The sequence below is a fragment of the Cavia porcellus genome, unplaced genomic scaffold (assembly GCF_034190915.1).
Source record: "Cavia porcellus strain 051 isolate PalLab524CR breed Dunkin Hartley unplaced genomic scaffold, mCavPor4.1 scaffold_10, whole genome shotgun sequence".
Lineage (NCBI taxonomy): Eukaryota > Metazoa > Chordata > Mammalia > Rodentia > Caviidae > Cavia > Cavia porcellus.
In genome coordinates this window covers 81547347-81560003 of record NW_026947493.1, presented here as the reverse complement: position 1 = coordinate 81560003, position 12657 = coordinate 81547347, and the positions used below count along the sequence as shown (strand labels likewise).

Below are 12657 nucleotides of genomic sequence, written 5' to 3'. Positions count from 1 at the left end.
CAAATACATTTAGAGAGCAGACAGTTGGTAGGAATTTGTGAGGCCTGGCTGCGATTCCGCATGAAGTAGCTATGACTGCCGAGAACTAATGCCCCTGCCCCACCACCAGCACCGCCAAAAGCAGTCACAGTCCAGATGACTTCTTATTCTGCAGCCCCACCAAATATGTCTGCTGACCACAGAGGACCCATGAATGTCAGTTTGTGAGCTTCAGCAACTTCTGTTACACAGGTGGGAGCACTGTGGGGTAGTGGCTATGGGTTACGCAAACAGGGCGGAAATGAGTCGAGGATGTGTCTGGGATCGAGGTCCGTTCGCACTAAAGGGCTCAGTCTGGAGCTAGGAAAGAAGAAATGCGCAGACGTTTTATGCAAACAGTTCTTGCTAGCTGGAATAAAACTAATCAGGTGAGAGGAATATAGAAGTTTTATAAACACTACCAAAGCATTAGGATCAATAAAAGAGGCCCAAAACTTGATTGAATAAAACATCTTGCTTCCACCTCATTGCATCCTTGTCCATATTGATCAGCTGTAATAGAGCATGACAAAAGGTATTGATTGACTGAGGCAATTCTCAGGGATTTGGGACCTGAAAGCAGCTGCAGACTACCAAGGAGACGATGCTACTACAACCCCAAAATGAGCAAGGTTCTGGGGAAGGGAGCCGGGGCAGAAGGTGTGCAGTTCCTGCGTCAGTCTGGCAGATGATTACTTGAGCCAGAAAAGGCCTCATTTTAGTCACCTACAAGTTACAGAGAAGTATGTGTTGGGCATTATCTTATAAATAGCTGTTGATGAAATGCCTGTTTAAAGTATTTGCCTGGCTTTCTGTGATATTGATTCCTAAAACACTCTCAGAAGCAAGAGAAGTGGATTGAGCACATACTTCTACATTTAGTCCCTACTTTAAAAAAAAAAAAAAGCAAAGAAAAATGTAAAGGACAGAAATCTATTGAGACATGGAAAATAAAAGGAAAGATGACTGCGTACAATTTTAGAAAATTTTGGTGGCTTGAAGGAGATAAATCCATGATAAAATACATTAGCAGACCCCAGATAATGATATCTGAGTTAAAGAACTTTACTGCAAAGTTTGACAAACCATTGGGCCCCTAAATCTCCTCTCCTCCTTTGTTTCAGAGACCCCCAGACCCTCACCCCCACCCCAGTCAGGGCTAAAGCTTTGTTGTGGAAGGGGGGAAATGGAGGCTCTGTGGAAATGGGGTCCTCCAGCAATAGCTGAGATCCTTCTCTAGGAAGATTCGAGGGACAGAGTAATGAACCATGAAACAACTTAATGGAGAATTCAGGAAACTGGTCAGCTGTTGGGGCTCTGGTCATGTATTTAGGAATGTGAGTTTTTATGAAGCCAGACCAACTAAAACAGAAGATCATCACACTCTTCCTGGAAAACAGTCATCATGCAGGGAGGGACTCGTGATGGTCATGTACTCCATACCCTGAATATCGATGTAAGGAAACATGAGTGTGTTGAGATGAAGGGAGGAGAGAACGGGTAACGTGAGTGATAGAAGGAGAGGAGGAGAGACAGGTCAGTCCTCTGCTTCCCGAGAGGGAAATCAGAATTATAAAAGTCATCGATCGGATTATCATTCAGAGAGATATGGGGAAAAATGCCAAAAATAATCAGGTTAGGGAAAGGGAGGAAGTATGTCATAGGAGTTTTTTATTTTTAATGGAAAACACACCTTGTAAAGTGATTCCGTTATTTAAAATATAGTCATAGCTACTTGAATATATAAAAATTAGTGTAATGCCTTTGAGGTTTCCAAATGATCAATAAAAATAGGTGCTGAAAAATAAAAATTAGTATTTGTTTTAACAGCCAGAGGTGAGGAGATCAAGAATTTTTTTTCTCTCTATCTCTGCCTCTTTTCTAGCAAAAAACTGTCCTCGAGGCCGGGGAGTTAGCTCAGCGGTGCAGGGCCTGCCTGCCAAGCCTGAGACCCTGAGTTTGAGTCCCAGTCCCAGGCCAAAAGACTTGTATCCATGGTACCGAAGCAGTGCCCTCATCCCAAGCCCACAAAATGATGAACCCGACTTAGGAATGAGAGGAGCCAGGTGGCTGGTTGTCTCATTTTTTTGTTTTCCTTCTATTTTGATCATATTTCTTTGGAACAGTGTTTGGTCTTTCACGTGGGAAAGATTATTTTCTAAGAATTGTGGCATTGTAAAGACTCAGAACATTCCTTTGGTGTTCACAGAACCTACTCTCCTGGCTCCTTCAGAATTAATGGGGGGCCAAACCATTTACTCCCAAAAGTCAGGATGTAGTGTCGTTGTTGGATGCTATATCTATCCATGTCTTAAAATTTATCCATGTCCTACATATGAAGCTGTATTTTTTAAATTTACAAATAGAAAATTTATATATTTATGGAATAGAATATGTTTTGATATTTGTATGCATTCTACAATGGTCAAATCTAGGTAATTTACATATATGCATCACCCTCCAATTCAATTCTTTTGTGATGAGAACGTTTAAAATCTATTTCTTAACACTCTTCAAGCATAAGTATACTACTGTTAACTACTTGTCAGCATGATGTGCAATAGATTTCTTCAACGTATACTCCTGTCCAGCTAAAATTTTGTAACACTATTCCCCAATTCCTCTACACCCCACCTAGGCCATCTTTCTAACTCTGCTTCTAGGAGTTTGACTCTTTGAAGTTCCACGTATCAGAGAGAACCAGCTGTCTCTGTCCTGTGCCTGACGGATGGGGTCACCAATGTTGCCACAAATGACATGATTCCCTTTATCTTAAGGCCAAATAATATCCCATTGCAGCCACATCCTGTGTTTTCTTCATCTGCGTCGCCGTTTATGGACACACAGGTTGAGTCCATGTGTTGACTAATGTGAATAACAGCACCGCAAGCAATAACGCTGGGCTACAGTTACCTTTTGGACATGTTAATTTCATATGGCTGGGTAGGAGCTCAGAGTGGTAATTGCTAGACCATACGGTGGTTTCGTTTTTAATTTTCAAAGAAGATGCAGTTTTCCATTGTGGCAGCACTAATTTACATTCCCCAGCCCAGTGCCAGGGCTTGCTGTCTCCCCATCCTTAGGGACACTTCATACTTCTGCTTTTTGGTAGAAGCCTTTCTTATAGGTGTGAATAATCCAGCTACCCTAGTGTTTTATGTTGTGTGGTGTCTCACAGCCTTGGGTATGGAGCTCCACAGTTTTAACTTTTTTTTAGTTTTGAAGTGCTTATTCTTAGGATTTTCTGCAGACCTTGTCTTCACAAAAATTCCTATGTAGAGATTTTATAAGTATGCTGGGAGGATGACAGAGTCCCTGATGCCCATTCATGGACCACTTAAGTGGCCCCGAGCCTGTTATGAGTCTAATCCGTATCATTTTTCATACAAATTCTAAATAGTGTTGAATTAAATGACCGAATAGATCCAAACAGAAGAAATCTAGTTTCAGCTGATATATTGGGTGAAAACAAGGACACACAGAAAATGCACTGCCTTATTTTATGTCTTCGCGATTCCTCCTGGAATAAGAATTGCTTCTTAATTTCTTTTTCTTTGCTCTTTGGACGCTGTCTGCCCTTGTATCCACCTCTGTACAGCCTGCAGCCATACATAAAGAATGTCTTCTTTACCAGTCAGACTCCTAAATTTCCAGCCTTGATTTGTAAAAAAGTGCCCTCAGTAGTACATCTTGGCATTCTAAAATAAATTAATAAATAAATAACACTCCATTATGTCCAATTTGTTCTACATATTCAAGGCTGCCATATGGCTTCAATGGATATCTCCTGAAAATGTATTTACTGTCTCCTAAACCTGCATAAAGATGTCAAATGCCCATAATTAAAGATGAATCCTCTCCGAGAGATTGCTTTACCAATTAGCCACCTGGAGCTGTCTGGCCAAGTCCTAATCAATTAGCCAGTGGTGGATGTTTTGAAGGTGCACAGATCCTAAGGCGAGCTGGGAACACTTGGCGATTTTAGTAGTGATGCCAGTGCCAGGAACACTGGATTCAGGACATTCTCATCATGAAAATGCTTCAGGCAGTGCCACTCCACTCCCTCGGGTCATCACCATGGGAAGCAGCTGAGCGTCATCACCCCAACCCTGTCCTTCATGCAGTGGAATTCTCAGTGGCCATGCGTGGAGCTGTAGAGAGCAGTCATTGGAAGTCGCTTTCTGAAGTCACCTTCCTCTTTTGGTCGCCCCTTTCTTTCTGCAAAGGACAGTCACCTCACAAGTCGTCAGCTTGCAGCACTGGCTGATCCACAGCAGATCATTGTCTTTCCCTTCTCTTTTGCTTCTCTAACAAGTGGTAGCAGCTGTGGGAAATGCAAACTTTAGTGACCTGTGACCATGTATAAAATCAGATGCCCCGGCCTGGCATAGAGTCGCCACTTCTCTCATCTCAGAACATCCGCTTCGTGCTCTTCACCCACTTCACTCTGGTTCATATGGCAGCAACGTTATTCACTCCTCTGCTTCTCTTAACCAGCTCTAGGAAAGCAACTGAATGTCCTGGTGGCTTTCTGATGGGTCACCCAGGCTTGCAGAATGTTTTCTGTAAAAATAATTTTGCCTCCCCCCTTCTTTTGGGGCCCTAAAAACAAAAAGATCATGCCAAAACATGGCTAGTGACATCATTAAGGTGGAATATGGGAACGTGCTTTTCGTAGAAGCTGGCCAGAAGGCAAGAATTCAAGAACATCCGTAGGGGAGCTAGGGCAGGAGAGGAGACTATGTCAGTGTTTATGCCGCATAGACACCGCGGAGGCTGTATGGGTGCGGGTAAAGCCACGGGCGGGTAACCAGCAACCCATGTCCTTAGGGACACAGAATTGGCTGTAAGATGGAGTTCATTTTTGCAGGTGTTCTTAAGAAGCAGTTTTAAAAAGCTGGACCTGAAACTGAACATAAGACAGGAATTTATGTTTAGAAGGAACAGAATGTTGCATGATTTCAATGGCAAAGGAATATGCCTAGTGCTTTCAGAAGTAAAGAAAATCTCAAATTACATGATGTAAACCATCTCCTCACAGCTTAGGAGAGGAGCGCTGAGTGCATTTACAGTTCGTGGGAGCATTTTAAGAGCTGTTTACTGTCACAGCCTCAGCTGGGAGTATCACTTCTGCCTCTACCACCTGAGGCAGGGCCAGCTGCCCCTCCCCATCATGGTGCTGCTGCTTCCGAGCAGGGATAGCTCTGTGTCTCCTATGCAAACAGCTCTGCATGAAAATTGCATTTTCACATGTGCTCCTCTGTGTCTCCTGGACTCTTTCTCCTGGAATTGGAGTCTTCACCATGGAAGGTTTAACTTTCCAAAAGCTAGCACCCATATCTTTAAGGCTTTTTTTCCCTCCATCTTTTGATGGCATTTAGGGCAATACAGTGACTAAGAAACCAATTTGTAAACATAGGAATTGACTAAGATGTTGATTTTGGTCTAGGAGGCATGTGTCTGTGCCTCTGGGCAATACCTGCTATTTTCGTTTAGTAAAACATATGTCTGAAGAGTTGCACTTTCATAATAGCCAATATTGAAAACAAGAATCCCCAAATCGCCTGATTTTTCCCGTCCTAATTTTGTTCTACATTGACATTTAACAATGAACATCTCATTTTTCCATTTCCACAGTTAGTGCTTTCCTGTGTCCACATAAAAGAATTTCAGTCAACATTTTTCTTTGCAGGTTCTGTGCTGAACACTTGACAACTTTTCTTCCAACCAGTGAGGGTAGGAAGTAGGTACACTTTATGAACAAGGAAATTAAGAAACGGTGCTTTGTCAAGAACCAGGTAAGTATCAAGATGCAGATAGAATAGCACTGAAACAAGATAGCAAATGCTGATGGTTGTTAAACCTGCGAGAGGGGTCATGGGACTATACTATGATTCTCCCTCATTTTACATGTTTGGAAATACACATAGAACAAAAGTTTTTTGAATACAAAGGTAGAATTAATAAAACAAAACTTGGCCACAAAAAGAGGTATATCTGAGGACTTCCGGGAGAACATGGCGGACAGATAACAGCAACTACCGGAGGCTCTCTGAAAACTAGGCTCAGAAGCCAGGTATGGTGCGGACTAAAGAGACATAAGCAGGTGGAGTTATGCTCTGCTGACTCAGGAACGAACTCGGCTGAGAGAAACCAACTCGGAATGCAGTCCTGGTGCTAAAACAGGAACAGAAAAGCCTCGCTGCTGAGGCTGGACCCCACGCCATTTGGGTTTCCCGCCGCGCGGTGGCTGGCTGCCTCTACATCGGCTCGGCAAGGAGAGAGACGCACGGAAACTCTGAGAACGGGAGTCTGTGAACGGAGTCGAAAACAGGACAGGCAGGGAGGCATGTTCTGACTTGTGGCGAGGTGAGTGAGAGAAACTGACACTCCACCACAGTTTGACTCCAGCGGACTTTCTGGGCCCGGGCAGTCCTGCGGGAGCAGGGCGCGCTGGCGACTCCAGCCACACATTCCCCTGTCGGGCGGAATTGGTGAAAAGTGCCTGGCCTGCGTGACGCTGCCGGCGGACCCCGTAGGCTGGCCCAACCCAGATCCCAGAGCCTGACGGAGGCCGGGAGGGGCGGGCCCCCGCGTAGGCTGCCTGGTGTGCAGCAGTGAGTGGAAACACCTAACTGGCGCAATTCGATCAGGCTGTGGCTGACAGAGAGAGAAGCTAGGCCTCTCATATAAGCTTGCATACATAAGGAACAGAGAATATGGGAAGAGGCAGCAACAAGAAAGGCTCCTCGGCCCCCAATTCTGAGAAACAGGCAATAACAGACACCGCACCATTACACATAAGGCGCCATATAGAGAGCCTCATAGACCAATTCAGGAATGAAGTTATCAACGACCTGAAGCTAGAAGTATGCAAAATAGTTAGAGAAATACTAAGCACCACCCAAGAAAAAACAGATGGTGGAATGGAAGAACAGAAAAAGAGGGGAGAAGTGTTTGATGGAGAAAACAGGGAAAGCATAGAATACGTGAAGCAGGTTCAAAGGGACTACCAAGAAACTAAGAAGTCTATCGAAGACTGGCATAACAGCTTGAAAGAAACTAAGGACAGACTATCTGAACTGGAGGGCAGAATTGTAATATGGGAGAATGAAATGAAAAACTTCTTAAAAATAACAAAGAAACAAACAGCAATAATACAAAGACAAGAAGATGATAAGAGGAGCCATAACTTAAGGATTAAGAACATAAAAGAAGAAGTAGGGACACAAACAAATGAACTACAAAAGCTACTCACAGAAATAATCCAGGAGAATTTTCCTAATTTAGCAAAAGGTAAAGATACTCAGATGTATGAGGCATACAGGACCCCAGCTACCTACAACCCAAACAGAGCAACACCCAGGCATATAATAATAAAAATTCCAGAAATTCAATACAAGAACAGAATATTAAAAGCTGTCAGAGACAAGAAGCAGACCACTTACAAGGGAGCACCCATCAGAATTACAGCAGATTTCTCTGCACAAACCATCAAATCACGAAGAGCTTGGGGGGAAATAATTCAAGCTTTGAAAGATAATAATCTCCAGCCAAGATTGAGATATCCTGCACAACTGTCCCTCGAAATTGATGGAAAAACAAGGTGCTTCCAGGATAAAGAGGAACTGGGGGAATTTGCAACCACCAATTCAACTCTACAGAGAGTATTGCAGGATATTCTAAAAAAAGAAAAATACAAAGAATCCAGAAATAATGGAGGCCACAACGAATGGAGCAGAGAACAAAGTGAAGAAGACAAACTGACAGCTACTGACAGAATAAGAGCTCAACAGAAATGAGGCAGAGAAGATTGGATGATAGGAACAGCTATTTTGGAGAAAATGACATCTTAGTAGGTAATACTGATTTAGTATCATCTTGTTTTGAAGTCTCATCTAGCTTTTGTCCTTCTGTCTCCAATGGTCCAAATAGGTTGTATCTTACTGGATTTTATTATGTATGATAGTATAAGCAAAAACCTTTTAAAGACAAGGAGATTATACAGAAACCATTGTTCATTTTCTGTTAGTCGATTCTAAATACTCTGTAATGCTGTCATTCTCTTGAATGGTTTTACATTGTTTTGATATACTTAATGCTACAGTATACGAAGTTGTACTCAAGGATTTCAAGGAAAGAGATAATATGGTAACTACTTTTAGGTCAGGATTATCTGGTGGTGAAACACTATTCTGCTTAAATGGTTATGTTTTGATCTGTGCTGTTTCGTTGTTATGCCCTCTTTTATCTCAATCTCCACTCCATTATTTACTTTTTTATTTTTATCCTTTTAATTAAAGGAAAAAAATAGCAGGATATATTATAGTAACCCACTTTGACTTTCCATTACCTCGATTTAAAGCCCTGTATTACTCTCACCATCTGGTTTTTAACTGATGTTCCCCCATTCTGTTTTGCTGAATAGTATCAGGTTCGAAAATTTAGGCATCAGCTGTGAAGATAATGAGATTCATTATGACGCCCATTCTCATTGACTTTTATCTATTTTTGAAGACCTACAATGTCTCCAATGTTTTGGTTTTGTCGGTTTTATTCTTTACAGTTTTGTTCAATTGTATTGTAACTAACAATATAGGCAATTCTATTAGAGATAGCGGGAGGCATTATGGTAACCATTGTTGATCACCTTGTATTATGTTTTCACATTATCTATTATGTCCACCCCTTTGACTTGACCGATTCTGTTCTGTTATGTCACATTTGGTTTTACTCTCTTCCAAAAAAGTAATAAGAACCATGGGAGCAATGAAACCCAAAATGTGTAATAGTCATTGTACAAAAGAGAGGAAAAGAAAGTGCTCTGTACTATATAACTGCATGTATATTTAAGTGTATAAGATAGAAAATGATATCACAGAGTTTTATTGGATCATTGAACAGAACTGTTTGCAGTATCATTGATGGAATGTCTACTTTACAAGCTTTAATTTTGTGACTTGAACAATTATTTCTAAGATGACAATATGTAATCCATTAACTAGTAATTTCCTACTGTTCATTTTTTTTTCTGCAAATCTGTATAACTTGTACCCTTTCTCTTTTTTTCTTTTCTCCTTAAATAAAATTTAAAAAAATAAATAAATAAATAAACAAAAAAAAAAAAAAAAAAAAAAAAAAGAGGTATATCTTCTTTCCCTCATCTGCTTTGAATTGTTCAGTTGCCTCCCGTCAGTGTGGAAAATACTTCCGGTAGCACACCCTACCCCAGAAGTCCTGCCTTAACTCCCATTCCCTCCCATGGCCTTGTGTCTTCAGATGCCCTTAGCTTCCTCCTGCTCTTCCACAAGAGCCTGCTGGGGTCCCAGCAGGACATTCAGCAATGTCATTTCCAGGGTCATGTAGGAGTCCCCCTACTCTTCCCTGTGACAACCGGGCACTTCTCAGTGACCTTTCCTGCGCGACTGCTTCTCTTCCATGATGTCTGCACAGCCGCCTCCTTTTCCTATTGTTAACTGAAGAATTGTTCATCTCTATTCAGACTCAGGCTCCGCATCTGCTTTATGCTGCTCCATCTGTTCTGTATTCTACTTTTTCAAAAGTATAAATTAGGTGTGGGGTAACATTTAAAGACATAGTCAAATGTGTGTGAGTCCTGGACTTTCTCTCCCATACTGGGAAAGTTTTTAAGCTATTAACAGAAATATAAATGGTATTTCATTGCCATGTAGAAACTGGCTGACCTTTGAAAATTGGCGAAATTGCTTTTCTTCTGTTCTTTTTATCATTGCCTTATTCCTTGGCATTATCCCAAATCCCCTCCTAGAACTAAAAGATGTCGTTTCCCTGAACAGACTGTAAAAAGTCAAAGTCTACACCAAATAAGCCAGTATATGGTGGGCTGAAAATTCAGAAATCCTTCTGTATCCATGCAACTCTCTTGGGGACTGGGGGTGACCAGAGAGAAGACAACCCCAGTGTGTGACTTCAGCGTGTTTGGACTCAAGTCCTACTTACCAGCTTCATTTTTGCCCTCTGCAAGATGACAGAACTAATATCTTATGGTACAGTCATGAAGAAAAACTCTGAAGAGTTCCAGCATAGAACCCATCACGTATTGCACAAACTTTAGAAGTGAGCAGTAGCCATCATTACTGTGCCGTCTACTCCCTCACAATATGCAAAGAAAACACAAATTAAGTTGGAAGCAATTTGCACATTAACAGCAACAATACTCAAAAAGAAGGTCTTTGAGGCTGACATTCATTTTTTGTGTCAGATTCACTTTGGGTAGAAACTTTTGCTGAAATGTGAGAGTCTCATTGAATTCATATTTTTCCTTTTTGTCTACCAAACTGTCATTACATGTATTCTCAGAGGTGGAAGTTTTCTGACCGGGGCTTGGTTAGGACAGAAGTTTCATGCTTTGATTTTGTTTTGTGTTTGAGGTTAGTGATGAAGAATTCAAAAGAAGCACTGTTGGATGCTCAAGGGGAAAGTCCAGACGTCGCCTTATTTCTGTTTTCTGTAAACCTTAAAATGACAAAGAACAGCAGTGCTAATAAGTAGGACTGTGCCTGGTAGAGTTCAAAAAAAATAATGTGCTACTTCTGAGGAAATCGAAGCCTTTGATGGGGGCAGCTTTTGTGACAAATGAAAACTCCAAGATTGATTAAAATTTGATCGTAACATCTGCATTCACTCATCTACACTTTAACAAACATTTATGGAGTATCTTCTATGGGCCACGCACTTTGTAAGACTGGCATACTAAAATGAGTAGCAGTCTTACTTTTGTAATAGTCTGACCAAAGGAAAGAGAAAGAGTGTTTTTTCTCTTTTTTTTTTTGGTACTAGAGATTGATCTCATGACCTCACACTTGCCAGGCAGGCACTTGTGCTGCTGAGCTATATCCCCAACCACTGTAAATTGAAGATTTCTGAAAGAACCTTATTGCTACTTCATGGCCTGGCTCTAGACAGTGTCACAAGAACTCGTACAATATCCAAGCAATCACATCAGCATGGAGCTGGGACCATCCTCTAATTTAAATGAACAAGAAGACGCAGCTACTGCAACCTAGAGAGAGATGAGTCGGAAAGGCCAGCCCACAATGGCCTGCCAGGAAGGTAGCCACAGAGGACAAACTCCAGGTCACTCTTCTGCTGTTTCTGCACCCCTCTTTGCATGACAAATGCCCACTGGGAGTCACAGAGGAGGACCCATTAGGACCTGGAGCTGGGCACTTTAGTGCTGGGAAGAAGGGGGAAAGAATCCGACACAACCATGAACTATCGTTTCAAGATATTCAGTGTAATGGTGGAAGCAGGACACATGAGCAGATCAGTTTCCCTGTTCTCCATCATTAACGCTATGCTGCCTTACAATGCAGTGTGAGAGCCCAGATCATACAGCCTCTAGCGCTAGCATCAGGAAGCATTGCTTCTGTATCTCGAGGGCTGGCTATGTGTTATGTGAGTAATCAGAGAAGAAGGAAGACTATCACAAGGGGCAGAAGAAAAGGCAAATGCATATATTACACAAGTATACAAAGCTCACTGAGAATCATCCAGGTAACTGGCACATAAGGAATACAGAACACAGCCAATGAGACTGGGATTGTATGAGCTTTGGTTATTGAGGGATAGCATCCAGCGTCACTGGAACATGTTTGGTAACCGAGGCTGAGATTCTTCTGACCCGCAGACTACTGACAGGTGAAATTTGCTTCCTTCACCATTGTGCTCAGGCACCTAGAATGATGCGTGGCAGACTCGGTGCTCAGTAGGTATCCAGAGAGTGAATGAACACATAAATGAAAGAGCTTCCATGCCTTAAAGTAAGTCCAGGTCTTCTTTTTAATTCATAAAATTAAACTAGATACATATTAGCCACTGGTACTACTTCGATTCTTCCTTTTTGTTCTAGAAATAAGTAGCTCTCAAGAAGAGTGGCATTACAGAACAAGCCCGAAGTGGGGAGCCAGGGCATCCCTCCAACCTGGCAAACTTTGCTCAGCCTTCTGCTTCTCAGCTCTCCTGTCTCAAGGTCATTGTGAAGATGAGATCAAAGGGACCTTGGCGGGTAGAAGGACTTGACAGATGAGACACAGGGCTGCCTCTTCCTCCCACATCAGTGGGGACTGAGACAGGCCACAGAGATGAGGTTTCCAGATTTTTACACTGCATGCCATTAAACCAGGCTTGATCAGTCTTAGTACTGGCATATTCAGTGCCAGGTACTTTGTTGTGAAGATTTCTCTTGTACATTATAAGATGACTGGTAGCATCCTTGGCTTCTATTCCTGAGCTACCCCTGGTGCTCCCAACACCACAACCACCCATTGTGACAGCCGGAGCCATGTCCAGCCATGTCCGCTGTATATCCCCTCAGCCTTCACCGCCCCCTCACTCAGAACTGCTGCATGGGACAGTCACTTATACTCCCAACCTCTGTGTAGAAATCTTTCTAAGACACATTGGTTACATGCTTTGCCTTTGAATAGTGGGCTGCTGGACTGTCATATAGGAAAACTACCTGGACCTGCCCTAACCTCTTTAAGACATGTTAAAATTGTTTGTCTGCAGCCCTAGTCTGCTGTATTTTTATAGACATTGTGTCTGTTTCGTGGATTCTGCCTCCCACTCCGCCTGTGTGGTTGACAGCTGTCATTTGCC

The 12657-nt window shown here is 42.3% G+C and overlaps 1 protein-coding gene across 6 annotated transcripts in view; it reads left to right on the top strand.

The window, feature by feature from the left end:
* The window catches only part of Samd12 (sterile alpha motif domain containing 12), a 381899-nt gene that overhangs the window by 306073 nt on the left and 63169 nt on the right, over positions 1 to 12657 (top strand). The window lies entirely within an intron of this gene.